Source organism: Prionailurus viverrinus, chromosome C1 (assembly GCF_022837055.1).
Source record: "Prionailurus viverrinus isolate Anna chromosome C1, UM_Priviv_1.0, whole genome shotgun sequence".
Classification (NCBI taxonomy): domain Eukaryota; kingdom Metazoa; phylum Chordata; class Mammalia; order Carnivora; family Felidae; genus Prionailurus; species Prionailurus viverrinus.
In genome coordinates, this window is record NC_062568.1 from 207,914,743 (window position 1) to 207,928,013 (window position 13,271).

The following is a 13,271-nucleotide window of genomic DNA, read 5'->3' on the forward strand; positions in this document are numbered from 1 at the left end:
CACACAAACACGTCCGATCGCCAAGTTGGCTTCTGGGCAACTGGTTTGCAACCTCTTGACTACGCATTTTCTGTTTCCTGTCAGTTCGAAAGTTCAGTGATTTTATAAACTCCGGCCAGCCATCCCCTCAGTTAACTGGAAATGAGTCACGTGGTTTACTTTGAGAAAGAATAAACACATATATATGTCTCAAAAGCTGATTTCAGGGATTTAATCCTAGAAAATGCTGTCCGCGGTGTCCCAGCCTGGCATTTCTCTCCATTTAGGTAGGGGCCGTGGGCTCGGTGTTGTTAGGACGTGCCGCAACCTGGGTGAACCTTGAAAACATGGCTGGGAACAGAAGAAGCCAGACACAAAAGGTCACGTGTTGTCGGATTCCATTTACATGAACTGTCCAGAACAGGCAACTTCATTGAGACAGAAAATACATGAGTGGCTGCCAGTGGCTGAGGGATATGGGGGTTGAAATAACTGCTCATGGGGTTGGAGTTTCTTTCTGGGTTGACGAAAATGTGCTGGAATTTGATGGTGGCGATGGTTATACGACCTTGTGAATATACTAGAAACCACTGAACAGTGCACGTGAAAATGGTGAACGTATGGGGTGCCTGGGCGCCTCAGTTGGTTGAAAGCGCGTCTGACCCTTGGTTTTGGCTCAGGTCATGATCCCGGGGTTGTGGGATCGAGCCCCACCTTGGGTTCCACGCCGGGCTGGGAGCCTGCCCGGGATTCTCCCTTTCTTCCTCTGATCCCTCCCCCGACTTGCACGCGCGCGTGCTCTCTCTCTGAAATAAAAATTAAAAATAATAAAATGGTGAAGGCTGTGGCATGTGAATTATATCCCAGTTAAAGAATATATTGTTCAAGTGTTGATTCTCCTCACACTGATCTGTAGGTTCTGCGCAATCCCAGTCAAACGCTCAGCAGGCTTTTTGGGCAGAAACTTGACAAACCGATCCCAAAATTCAAATGGAAATGGGATGGACGTAGAATCGCCCAAACAACTTTGCAAAGGAAGAGCGAAAGAGGAGGTCTCATAGCATCTGGTTTCAAGGCTTATAAAGCAACAGTAATCCAGGTAATGTGGAACGTAATTGTAACGACAAACAAATAGATCGATGGCACAGAACGGAGAGCCCAGAAATAGACCCACACAAATACGGACAACGGATTTTCAGTGCAAGTTCAAAGGCGATTCCGTGGAAAAGGGGTATTCATTTTTTTAAAAGTTTATTTATTTATTTTGAGAGAGAGAGAGGAGAGGAAGAATCCCAAGCAGACTCCGTGCTGCCAGCATGAGCCTGACTCGGGGCTCGCGCTCACGACCCTGGGATCAGGACCTGAGCCGAAATCAAGTCGGACGCTCAACCGACTGAACCGCCCAGTCGCCCCGGAAAAGAGGTACTCATTTCAATAAATGTTCCGAAATAACTGAATATCCCTATGCAAAAAAAAAAAAAAAAAAAAAAAAAAAGAACATCAATCCATACCTTGTGTCATATAAACATATGAATCCAAAACAGATTTAAATGTAAAACTTAAAACAACTCCTAGATGACAAGACAGAAGAAAATCTTGTCGCCTTGGGTTAGGCAAGGATTTCTGAGATACGGCACCAAAAGCATATCCATAAAAAAACAAGTTGATAAATCGGACTTAATCCAAATTGAAAAACAAAAACAAAAACAACCAACTTCTGTTATTTTGAAAGATACTTTTACAAGACTGAAGAAGAAAAGCCACAGGCCAGTAGAAAACATTTACAAATCATGCATCTGATAAAGGACTCGTATTCAAATACTGTATATAAAGAACTCTGAAAAGTTATTAGGACAACAACCCACTTAAAAATGGGTAAAAAATGCCTATTTTGTTTAATAAACATGTTTTTCCTTATTGGATGGCCAATAAACACATGAGCCAATGCTAAACTCACTAGTCACTGGGGGAATGCAAATTAAAACCACAATGTGATATTACTATACATCTGTTTGAGTGGCTAAAATTAAAAAGACCGACCATGCCAGGTGCTGGTAAAGATGTGGAACTCAAACACTGCTGGCCGGAATGTTAAAATAGTACAACCACTTTGGGAAAACAGTTTGGTACTTTTTTTTTTTTTTTAGTTTATTTATTTATTTTGAGAGAGACGGAGACAGCCAACTCGGGGCTTGAACTCACGAAACCATGAGATCATGCCCGGAGCCGAAACCAAGAGTCAGACGCTTAACCGACTGAACCACCCAGGCGCCCCAACAGTTTGGCACTTTAAAAAAAAATTCCACACAGGGAGCGCCTGGGTGGCTCAGTCGGTTAGGTGTCTGATTCTTGATTTTTGGCTTTGGTCATGATCTCGCGGTTCGTGGGTTCGAGCCCCGCGTTGGGCTCTGTGCTGACGGCACGGAGCCTGCTTGGGATTCTCTCTCCTCTCTCTGCCCCTCCCGTGCTTGCTCTCTCTCTCTCTCTCTGTTTCTAAATAAATATATATTTTTTTCAACGTTTATTTATTTTTGGCACAGAGAGAGACAGAGCATGAACGGGGGAGGGGCAGAGAGAGAGGGAGACACAGAATCGGAAACAGGCTCCAGGCTCTGAGCCATCAGCCCAGAGCCTGACGCGGGGCTCGAACTCACGGACCGCGAGATCGTGACCTGGCTGAAGTCGGACGCTTAACCGACCGCGCCACCCAGGCGCCCCTAAATAAATATTTTTTTAAAAAGTTTCACATACAACTGCTATATGGCCCAGCCATTCTATGCCTGAATATTTACCCAGAAGAAAAGGAAACATATGTCACACAAACATTTGTAAACCAATGTCCGTAGCAGCATTATTTATATAAAGAGCAGAAAGCTGAAGGTACCCTGAATGCGCCTAGCAGATGAATGGCTAAATACGTTGTGGTATATCCATATAATGGGATATTATTCAACACTAAAAATAAACAAGCATATGCAAAAGCATAGATGAATTTCAAAAGAAATATGTTGGGCGAAAGAAGTTAGACATAAAAAAGGACGTACTAGTCCGCTGGGCATGCCATAACCAAGGACCCCTCACCTGGTGGCTTCAACCAAAGAAATTTATTCTCTCCCAGTTCTGGAGGCTGGGAAGCTGAGCTCAAGTCATTGGCAGATCTTGTCTCTTGTGAGGTTTCCATCCTTGGCTTGTGGATGGGTCTTCTGGTGTCTTCACATGGTCCTCCCTCTGTGTGTGTCCTAATTTCCTCTTCTAATTTTTTTTTCAATGTTTATTTACTTCAGAGACAGACAGAGACAGAGTGTGAGCAGGGGAGGGGCAGAGGGAGAGATACACACACACAGAATTGGAAGCGGGCTCCGGGCTGTCAGCACAGAGCCCGGTGTGGGGCTTGAACTCACGACCCGCGAGATCATGACCTGAGCCGAAGTCTGACGCTTCACCGAATGAGCCACCCAGGCGCCGCGTAACCTCCTCTTCTTGTAAGGACACCAGTCCTGTTGGATGAGGGCCCAACCTAATGACCTCATGTTAACTCAGTCACCTCTTTTAGGGCCCAACCTAATGACCTCATGTTAACTCAGTCACCTCTTCAAAGGTCACATCTCCAAATATAGTCCCGTTCTGGGGTGCTGCGGTGGGGGGGGGGGGGGGTCAGGGCTTCCGAATAGGAATTTTGGGGCGGGGGACACAATTCATCTCATGACAGAACTGCGTGGTTGCATTTGTATAAAAGTCTAGAAAATGCAAGCTAATCTGGAGGGACAGGAAGCAGAGCAGTGGCTGCTGGGGGCTGGGGGAGCTGCAGGGGTGAGGGGACGAGGTGACAAAGCGGCCTGAGGAACCTTTTGGGACGGATGCATCTGTTCATTATCTTGTCGTGGACATGTTTTCACGGGTGTCAAAAGTTACCGAATTGCACACTTTAGATACGTGCTGTTTATTGAATGTGAATTGTACGTCACACCCGGAGGTATTAAAAGTAACAGCAAGGGTTTAATTCTAAAAGGCAGCCTCCAAGTGTCTTGGGCCCCGTGCCACGTCCGGCAACATCCCGTTCGCCTCTGTTTACGAGGACCTGATGGTTGAGAGGGTGCCCCCCACCCACTTACCTCCTCCCCTCGGGCCATACTCCGCACCTCCTGCTTTCTTGCAGCCCAGCTGACCTTGCAGACCCAGAGAGGACGCCGTCTCCTCGGTCTGGGACCCTCCCGCCCCTTCCTCACGTTTGAGATCTCAGTGTCCTCTTTGTGGTTGGCCGCAGTCTCGAACACCCCTCTCTCAGCCCCGGAACCTGTGACTCCAGGGGTCATATTCAATTGTGGGACACAGCTCACCTTAAGATGGGAAGACACGCGCCCTCAAAGGCAGAGCACTTCTGTGGCTGCTGGCGGGAGGAGAAGTCCCGAGAAGCAAGCACGGGCAGGACCGGATGGGCCTCGGCTGCTCTGGAGAGGGAGGGGCTGCACGGACAGGAACGTGGGTGTCCCCCAGTTGCTGAGGGCCAGCGAGGAGACAGGGACCTTGGTCCTTGCTCTACACGCAGTGTCCATATGTTGACAAAACCTCATCCCACTGTGATTAGGAGGTGGGGGGGGGGTGATTGGGTCAGAAGGGTGGGCCCCTCACGAGTGGGATTCGTGCCTTCATAAGAGACCCCAGAGAGCAATCCTGCTCCCTCCTGCCATGTGAGGACACACGGCGAGGCTGGCAGTGAACCAGGGAGCGGGCTCTCACCAGACACTGAACCTGCTGGCACCTCGATCTTGGACTTCCCAGCTTCCAGAACGGCGGGAGAGAACTCTTTAAGCCCTTAGTTGTTCTGTTGTAGCAGCTGGAAGAGACCAAGACGGGCCTATGTGGGCAAGAAACCAGACTCTGAACAATGGACTCCAGCCTGGAAGTGGATTCTTTCTGAGAGCTTCCAGATGAGAGCACAGCCCTGCCGACGCCTTGGTTTTGGCCACGTAAGACCCTGAGCGCGGAGCCCCCTTGAGCCCGCCCAGACTTCTGATCTGTAGTAAATGGGTGCTGTTTTAGATGGCTGAGTTGTGGTAGCTTGTTAGGTAAATGAAGTCAGAGAGGAGTTTCCTGACCGTCCTGTCCCAAGCAGCCCCGCCCTTAACACCTTTGTTATTTTCTCTCAGGTCGTCTGGTACCTGCAGAGTAGTAATGTCAGTTTCATGGGCCTCTCTCTCATGCCAGAACTTAGCCCATAAGGGCAGAGCCAGTGTCTGTCTTGTTCATCTGTGGATCCCGAGTACCCAGGACTAGCCCGACTTGCAATTGGTTCTTTTTTTTCTGTTTTCTTTTTAAAGTTGATTTCTTTATTTCAAGAGCGCACGCGCGTGCGAGAGAGAGAGCAAGGGAAAGCGAGTGGGGGAGGGACAGAGAGAGAGGGCGAGAGAGAATCCCAAGCAGGCTCTGCACTGTCCTCGCAGAGCCCGATTCGGGGCTCGATCCCACGAATGGTGAGATCACGATCTGAGCAGAAACCAAGAGTTGGACGTTTTACCGCCTGGGCTCCCTGCAACCGGTTCTTGATCAGTGTTCATGAAAGGATGCATGATCCCTAAAGATCGTGCACGCTGATCAAGGGGTCTTCGTCTTCCCTGCTCTCTTCTTTCTAAAGGGCGCAACTCGAAGTGCTAATTTGCACTGGAAGGCTTCTCATCAGATGTTAAAACAAAACGGGCTTTTAAAATTCCTGGTATTAATTTCATCTAACCAAGGCAGTTGGCTGGCCAACTTTTCTCAGCTAACATTGAAATTTAGCCCCAGGACTTTTGAAAGACTCTCTCTGGAAAGATCCAGTGATACTGTTGTTTTGTAAAACATGACTGACCAATTCTTGGGACTCCTGAAAAGTGAAGAGGGGTGGAAAATGGTCTGGCGGTTCCTGGAAAGGTTGGATGTGGAGTTTCCACATAATCTGGCATTTCCACTTCTTGGTATCTACCCAAGCGAAATGAAAACATGTATAAACAAAATCGTGTTCATGAGTGTTCACAGCAGCATTATTCATCATCGCCCCAACGTGGAAACCCAACTGGCCATAAATTGGTGAATGGAGAAATAAAATGTGGTATATCCGTGCAGCGAGACGTTATTCGGACGCGAAAAGAAATCCGGAACCGATGTGTGCTATGCATGGGTGAACCTTGGAGACGTTATGCTAAGTGAAGGAAGCCAGACACAATTTGTGTGTCCATTTATGTGAGATCCCATTTATGTGAGATGCCCAGAACAGGCAAATTCCTAGAGAAACTAGATTAGTGATTGTGCAGAGGGCTGGAGGCAATGGGATGTTGACTAGAGCTTGGGTTTTTTTTGGGGGGGGGGGATGAAAATGTTCTGAAATGGACTGTGGTGATGGATGGACAACTCTGCGAATATTCTAAAAATATTCTCAACGTGTAACTCGCCTACAATGGCACGTGAATTAGCTCTCCGTGAAAAAATTACACCTCGTCCAGGTGTGAGGGTGCATGGAAGGCCCTCTTGCCTAATTCCTACCGAGTCTGTGGCTGGGCCGTCCGGGGAATTTCAGAATGCTTGGAAGGAACCCCCTGCCTCAATAACACTTATGGCAGAGGGAGGACTTCTTCCTGGATCCCCATTACTCTGGGTTCACTCATGCCCACGGTGCTCCCTGTCAGTGTTACACAGAGACAAATGGTCGCTTATTTTTATTTATTTATTTATTTATTTATGTTTATTATTATTTTTAATGTTTATTTATTTTTGACAGAGGGCGAGCGGGGCAGGGGCAGAGAGAGAGGGACACAGAATCTGAAACAGGCTCCAGGCTCTGTGCTGTCAGCACCCAGCCCGACGCGGGGCTCGATCCCGTGAACCTCAAGATCGTGACCTGAGCCGAAGTCGGACGCTTAACCGGCTGAGCCACCCAGGTGCCCCTATTTATTTATGTTTAATTTACATCCAAGTTAGTTGGCATATAGTGCAATAATGATTTCAGGAGTAGATTCGAGTGATTCATCGCCTATGTATAACAGTGCCTTCTTTAATGCCCCTTGCCCATTTGGCCCCCCCACCCCCACCCCCACAGCCCTCTGACAACCCTCAATTTGTTCTCTGTATTTAAGAGTCTCTTATGTTTTGTCCTCCTCCCTGTTTTTATATGATTTTTGCTTTCCTTCCCTCATGTTCGTCTGTTTTGTGTCTTAAATTCCACATATGAGTGAAGTCATATGATATTTGTCTTTCTCTGACTGATTTCGCTTAGCATAATACCCTCCAGTTCCATCCACATTGTTGCAAATGGCAAGATTTCATTCTTTTTGATTGCTGAGTAGTACCCCATTGTATATATATATACCACATTTTCTTTATCCATTCATCCATCGATGGACATTTGAGCTCCATACCGTGGCTATTGTCAATAATGCCACTGTAAATATTGGGGTGCATGTGCCCCTTCGAAACAGCATACATGTATCCCTTGGATATATACCTAGCAGTGCAATTGCTGGGTCGTAGGGTAGTTCTATTTTTAATTTTTTGAGGAACCTCCATACTGTTTTCCAGAGTGGCCGCACCAGTTTGCATTTCCACCAGCAGTGCAAAAGAGATCCTCTCTCTCCGCATCCTCGCCAACATCTGTTGTTGCCTGAGTTGTTAACGTTAGCCATTCTGACAGGCGTGAGGTGGTATCTCATTGTGGTTTTGATTTGTCTTTCCCTGATGATGAGTGATGTTGAGCATTTTTTCATGTGCCGGTTGGCCATCTGGATGTCTTCTTTGGAGAAGTGTCTATTCACGTCTGTTGCCCATTTCTTCACTGGATGATCTGGTTTTCGGGTGTTGAGTTTGATGAGTTCTTTATAGATTTTGGATACTAACCCTTTATCTGATATGTCATTTGCAAGTATCTTCTCCCATTCCGTCGGTTGCCTTTTAGCTTTGTTGATTGTTTCCTTCACTGTTCAGAAGCTTTTTATCTTGATGAGGTCCCAGTAGTTCATTTTCAGGTGTTCTTTATGAGAATCAAATCATTCCTGGATGGAATCTCAGTTTGGGACCTGGAAACGTCAGGCATGAAAATCTGAGCCTGGAGAGTTTCTTGCAGCAGTAGGGGTCCATCCAGATCTCACTCCCTATAACTTCCCCTCGACTTCAAGTCCGGGCCTGGAAAGAACAGAATCCATTTCTGGCCTTTCATAGACTTTTCCACCGGACCCAGGAGGTGAGTCCTGGTGTTGGGTTATTCCGAGACCATGTCCCTTTACAGGCACGTGGCATTTGCTTTTAATCTTCCCTGGGACTTTCTATAATCATATCTGACAAGTACTTTTATCCCAGATGGACCGAGATGCTTGGTTCAGCTTGAAGGGTCATCAGGCAGACCTGATGTCTGCCCGGTCCTCAGCCTGAAGGAAAACTCTGGGCTGCAGCAGGGGTGGCTGGCTAGGATAGAGTCATGGGTCCTGTGGAGAGCATCTGAGACCACAAGACCTGAGCCCCCTCGACTGTCTGGCTATCCATGATCTCAGCCCTTCACTGGTCTGTGCATCTCCCATTGGGATAAACTCATCCCTCTCCATTTGGCCACGATCTAAATGAGGCCTTCCAAGATTGAGCCACGTCAGCTTCGAGTTTCCCGAAGGTGCAGACTCCGAAGGGCTTTGTGCAAAGGTCTTGATCTTGGGGTTTGCACACAGGTGGAAGATGTTAGAGCCTGAGTCCTCTGTAGGTGGAGGCCGGTGCTGGGTGCTATGATCCTCTCTCGCCAGGGGGCGCCACACTCCTCCTCTATCTCTATCCCTGTCTTGCTTCCAGATTTCAAAGGCCTGGGAAAGGGGGTGGCGCACCTTCCAGACTCACCGTCACTCCACTTTGTAAACTGCTTATGGGCCTCAAAGTTTCCTAGTGAATAGGCTGATGATTTTCTGAGAGAAAACACAGCTGACCTACCTGACAAGGGCTCTTTGATAAGATAACAACAGCGGACTGCAAACCCCCTTTCCTTCTTGGTTTCCATTCTGGTTTCTCTTCCATTCGACGACTCCAAAGTACTTTCCCCCTTCTCCAAGTATGGCATCAAACCCTTCTGGAATCTTTAGTGGAGAAGAGGGCCCGAGACAGTGGACCTGGCAAAAAAGGAGGCTCTCTCTCTGAAGAGTCTAAACACGCCCTCGTTAGTCCTGGGTGCAGCCAGTATGCCAAGAAACCACATCGCGACTTCTTCCTCGGTGGCTCTTGGTTGTTACAAGGAGACCACGCTGGAAGGTCTCGGCCCCACGGGAGGTTGGGCCCCGCTTCCCTACCGCGCGTACCTGGAGACGTCGGTCTGAGGGGACATGTTCTCCATTGTCACAGTTCTCATTGTCCACGGGACTGCAGGAGGGGAAGCTGCTCAGGAGATTTGGGGGGGCCCAGTCAGGGGTCCCGAGAGGGTGAGAGGTGAAGCCACCCCCTTGGAGAGGAGTTCACACCCACCCCGGGAGCCGGGCCTGAGAGCAGGCAATGGTCGTAGCCCGTGGGTACGTATTGTTTCCGAGATTCCCCGAGGCGGCCCGTCTTGCCCCTTCTCTTCCACCGTGGATGTTTGCACCAGTGACACGTTCCTGGCCTCACCAGACTCCACATGGTTTTCCCGCCTAGCCCCGCACCCACATTCTCCCGGGAGCCTGGGACCTCGGGGTGGACGCCCCCGGACGCTCCACCAACTAGATATTTTATTTTTTATATATTTCTTTAAAGTTTATTTTTACTTATTTTGAGAGAGAGAGATAGAGAGCGAGTGGGGGAGGGGAGGAGAGAGAGGGAGACAGAATCCCAGGCACGTGCTGTCAGCGCAGAGTCTGACTTGGGCCTCGAACCCATGAACTGTGAACTCATGACCCAAGCCTTGGTTTTTTTGTTTTGTTTTGTTTTTCCTCATTTCACTGCTTGCTCATGGACCTGGGACCTCTCTCACCCACCTGCCCTCCTCCTCCTTGGGACCTGGGTCGGCCTCTGGTGGGATTGATGTTGCTTTCCCACACTTGCATGGTGGCCTTCTGGATGTCTCTGCACCCTCGTCTTAACGCACCTCCCTCGGTGCCGCCAACTGGTGTCGGCGCCCTTTGAGTGGTGGCGGGTGGGGGTGCTCCTGGGAGTGGCTGGGCCCAGCGGCATCCAACTCTCTCATTTCCCGGCTCCTTCCCCTAACCCCTGACCGCACCGAACAGATATGGGACAGAAATACTCAAGTGGGGTGGGGAGGGAGTCTGGATGACATGGAAAATCCTTGCCGCTTTCCAAGAAGAAATCAAGAGTTTGTATCAAACACCTGAGGGTCAGGACAGGGCTTTTCAGCAAGTTCCCAATCTCTGTAGAAAGTCAAGGTCCACGGAAAATTCGACACCCACGCGAGCCAGCGGACTGAGATGGCTGCTGGTGGAAATGAGCTCTGCTGGGGACAGCCCATGCCTGCCAGCCCGAAGCCTCCTCCACTGCCCTGGCCCGGGCACTGCCAGGCTCTTTGCATTCCCGGCCCAGAGAACAATCCCGACCTGGGTCGGGGGCCCTCTTGGCTTCCCCTCACATTTTCTCCTCCTCCCTCTTTGCACCTTTCTCATTGTGTCATTGTGTTCCCCGATCCCTGATCACCTCCGGGCCTTAGCCAGTAAGGCTCTCCGTCGCGTCCAGCTCCAACCCAAGAGGCTTAACTTTTCCCGTCTAAGGTCATCTGGAAGACCTGTCCTGTCTGCTCCCAGCCCACGTAGACCTGTTCCGTCTCCGTCTTTCTGCATATGTATAGTGGGGCCGGCCCTGGAGCCAGAGACTAAATACCAAATTGCCTTGCTCTGCGTGAAGTCTTCTCCTGTTAAAGAGCAAATTTTTCAAAGACACTTGTTCGAGGCGGTAAGACAGACTTTAATCCAGGGGTGGGGGGCATGACAATAGGCACAAGGACCCCTGTGATGGAGATTGGACTCCATTCTGAACACAGCGGGGGCAAGCAGGAGATTAGAGCCAAGGAGGAGGGTGGGGACAGAGGATGTAAGTCACTAAGAGGAAACATCAGGGGTGAAGGGGGTCCTCGCTAAACCCACCCAATGGGGTTCTTGCTGAAGGCAGGCCAGGGTGGTCAGACGTCACCTGGGGGGCAGTGGGGGTGAGGAGCCCCATCAGGCATCGAGGGTGGGGGTTCTTGGCGATCTGACTCAGCAGGAGTCATGTGGGAACGAGGAAGGGCACCGCTTGGGGTGGGAGACGTTTCAAGAGCCCGGAAAAGTTTGTTCCAGCAAAGAATCTTGGTCTCCAACATCTGTCCCAAGGATAGCGGTGAGGGATAGAAATGATGCCACGCAGGGCCCCGCCATGCCGTGGTTTCAGGAAGATGAGTTTCTCACCTCCTGGAGCGCGCATCCTCGTCAGGGAGCAAAAAGTCTTTGTTTAGGAAAACACCCCGCTAAGGGGTGAAAGGTGAGGCCTTCAGAGTTAAGAGAAATGGGGACCAGGAAACAAAAGCCCCCCCAAGCCTTGAGCTGCTCTGCATAATACAAGAATGGGCATCTGGGGAGAAGGAGGAAGGGGGTGTGAAGAGGCCGGAGGCAGGGGAAGCAGGGCTGGAGGCCAGAACTAGGTTGGCAGAGACGGCGTCAGGGGGTTTCGGAACAAGGAAGAGGCTAATAAGCCATTTTCCTCGCATTTGTAAACTTGCTCCGTCTCCCCAGGCCTTCAGCGAGAATACGCAGAGAAGTCTTCCGCTGATAGCGTTATTACTGTTACTTGGGCTCATCCGGGGGGATCGCAGCGGGCAGAGTCAGAGCCGGGGGCAGACCCGGGGCTGGGCGGTGGGAAGAAACTTGGGGACGGTGCCTACAGCTGCCACCCGCTTGTAACAAATCGGCCTGGGCTCATCTCAGGGATGCCCCGCACGCCGCCTGGAGACAGGGATGCCACCGCGCGAATCTGCTCCTTCAACAGACATTCATGGAACACCGACTGCGTGCCGGGGGTGCTGCCGCAGGACGCTGAGGACGCAGGAGGAACCTGCGCACAGATGCATGGTTTCTGTCGCTCCCCAGGTGATGACAGCTCCCTTCCCTAAAAGCTTTGCCGGCTCCTCCCGCCTGAAGGTGACGTCTGAACAACTCCAGACGATGGGTGATGACCCTTCACAGCCCAGACCCAGCTCACCTGTTGGGCCCCTCCTCTGAAATCCCTCAGGAAGTCCCACTACCCTGAGATCACGTCTGATTCCTGGATGTTCCTGGAATGCATCAGGCGGGCTGCAAAGCCTCCACACCCCGAATTCCATTCCCACAGCCTCCACACCTTCTCCCCTGCACCTTTCCTGCCGATCCTTCCGAGCCAGGCTAGGAGGCACTGGCCTCGTGGCTGTCCCTGACTACGCCTATTCTCCCCACCCCGCCCCCCTCGCTCCCCCCAACCCAGCAGCCACCATCATGCTGGCCTCCGGGCTCCGGTGGTGCTCCCGGCTGGCAGGGATGGACCGGATCATCGTGAGTTGCTTCCACGGTCTCTCTGCTCCTGAACTGTACCAGGGAGAAGACCTGGGTCTTGTTCGTCTCAGTGCCCACCCAGCACCTGGCACTCAACGAGCCTCTACCGAGTTGAGCTGTCTGGGCATCGAGGGTGAGAAATCCTTTTACCTAAGGATCTACAGAACTTTCCCCAGTGTTGGGAAGACAGGAATATCAACTATGGCTGCAGCCTCCTCTCCGGTGAATTTTCATTCAACTCCCAGTATAAATAGCTCCCTTTCCCCCTATCAGAAAACATCTGCTCCCACTGAGCTGCTCAGGCCTGTACCAGCACTATAAATACCCTGGCCGCGTCTAGCCTGCCCTGGCACAGGGGCCAGGAGAACTTGGAAAGAGCTGAACATCAAGCGAGGTGAGGGCAGCCGGAGTGAAGGAGCTGAATTGTCCCATCTCCCCCTCTTGCGCCCCCAGCCACCGGCCGACAACGCTTCCCGCGTGGGCTTCGAACCCCCCGCGGTAGTCCTGGGAATTCGGCAGAGACAGTCAGCCACCCCTGCTCTCCTGGGTTTCGACACAGCGTGTGATGCAAGGACCCCGCTCACGTCTCAGCGGCTGAGATGCGGCTTGAAACTCAATTTGAGCCAGCTCTCCCCATTCCGGCGGGGATCTTGCAGGATGGGAGGTGACAGGGCTTTGAGAGCATTGCCTTTCATGCACATTTATACGGAATCGTGTGATGCTGTGCTCCTCGAAGCTCCTTAAACTCAATAAACCGAAGGGCTGAAGTCCACATGGTGGCGTGGTCTAGAATCTGCACACATTTCCGAGGGGGAA